The sequence below is a fragment of the Hordeum vulgare genome, chromosome 3H (assembly GCF_904849725.1).
Source record: "Hordeum vulgare subsp. vulgare chromosome 3H, MorexV3_pseudomolecules_assembly, whole genome shotgun sequence".
NCBI classification, from domain to species: domain Eukaryota; kingdom Viridiplantae; phylum Streptophyta; class Magnoliopsida; order Poales; family Poaceae; genus Hordeum; species Hordeum vulgare.
Window position 1 is genome coordinate 316,906,985 of NC_058520.1, and position 2,110 is coordinate 316,909,094.

The following is a 2,110-nucleotide window of genomic DNA, read 5'->3' on the forward strand; positions in this document are numbered from 1 at the left end:
CACATAAAGTACCACTTTGATCCAAGGTGATTAAGGACCCCAAATAACCCCAAAACCCCTTCTGCCCAGATTGAAGTTAGAGCAAAGTCTACATAGCAAAGTTTGTCCAATGATGCTGAAACTTTGCAGGAGTGCCTAATACCTCAAATGAGGGTTCCAGACCAAAAATGGAATTTGTGGGACTTAGTTTGCCAACACTCTCTTTGGAAGGGACAGATCTGGTCAAATAGTGGTGTTTTCAAGATTACAAAGCTAAATTTGTCCAATGGAGCTAAAACTTGGTGAAACCCCATGTTTTAGCTCCAAACCCAAACCTGTTATGTTGCAGCACCAATGGTGGGGTGCAACCCCCTCAAACCACTGTCGAGCACCTTCCGACAGATGGGTAAAAGCCCTCTTAGCCACAGCTAAACCCAACCCGTTTGCTACCAAACTCTCAGATTAGGTGGCCAGTATCAATGCCCAACCCCAGTCAACTGGCTCCTCACTGGTTCAAAGTGGAAATGCCAAAAATCCCAATCTAAGCTTCAGTTCAAAGCTGACAGCACCAGTATTTCTTGTCTCCCTTGATCAGTTGAAGCTCCCACGAGACCCAAACGGCTAGCCTCACTCCCAGCCAGTGCTAGGACATGCTAAACACGTCCAAAGTGCCTCAGAGCGCACCAGCATGCTGTGGCATGCCAAAACTATGCTTTAGGCGCGCTACAGGAAGCCGCCAAGGTGGGGGCGACGCTCTCGGCCCGTTCCAGCCTCTCCCGAGGTGTCCAACCTCTTCCCCGACAACCCCTCTGCGTCGAGCAACCATCAGGGCCCCTCCTCTCCCGCACTAGAGGTCGTGCGATGCGTGCCCGCGCGCACCAGAACCGGCCAAGGTTGCATGGCCATGGATGCTCGACTCTTCTCTCTCTCCATCTGTTGCAGATGGTTCTGGCAGTCCAAAACCATGTCCTGAGACCGTGGTTTCGACCCCAGCTCCTCCCTGCACCCCCATGCGCCACGGTGAGTCATCGGCGCTCCCGAATCGGCTCACCGTCATGGGCCTATTAATAGCCCTCCCCTTCGCTCCAGCTCCCCTCAAACAGCTTCACCACGACCACTAGCACCTCCCTAGCTACCTCCTCGACCACCTCCCGAAACTCCTCTACCGCGGCCTTCTCGTCGTCGGCGAACCCTTGCCTCTCCATCGTTGTTCCGACCACCAGAAGGTAGGCGGCGTCATGCCGAGCCCATTTCTGTCCTCGTTTGCGCTTGAGAACGTCGGCAGCTTCACCGGCGTGCTCCTGCTCCTCTCTGGTCAGAGGTAGAAGACGACCCCGACAGGTGTGCCTCACCTATCGGTGGCCCAGCTCCCTCCCCTACGCTGCCTGCAGCCGCCGACCGCATGGCCCCACACATCAGGTTCAAACCTGACGGCGCGCGTGCCGGGGCAGGCTGTCGGCTGGCCTTGGGCCAACCCAATTCCACACCGAGCCAGGCCAGGGACTTATCACATTTTTCTTTTGTTTTAAAATCTGATTTTCAAAGATTTTTATAAAAATATTTAACGAGTGTAAAAATATATATTTTCCACTGATATTCTTCTAAAAATATGTAGTATTTAATGAAACCATTGGATGAATTCTTCAGCAACTATTCTGTTTTACAATAATAAAAAGGATGAAATTGGAATAGTTTTGCTTTTGGTTGGTTGATTTTAAAAATGTTCCTCATTGAAATCTGAGGCAAATATTTTCAGAATCACAACTTAGATTTATCAATAATAAAGAAGATTTTTAAAATGACTTTGTGATCTGTTTTTGATTGAGCTATTTCTTATTTATTCCTTTGACCATGATTGAGCATATGTTATAATTGCATGTTAAGATAGCAAGTATTTCCGTTGCATATGATCATAAGTGCGGGTAAATCACTAAGGTGATGTTGCCGATGGCTCGTCCGGAGCACATGAATTGAGCTTGATCCTACCCCTTTGGAGGATCATGCTATTATCATGTTGGCAAGTAATGCCAGAGTAAATAGCATGAGAATGTTTTTGGCATAAATCCAAGATTTATGAAAACCCCATAGGGTGCCACTAATGCCCGAGCGTGATGATGAGTTAGGTTGCCAC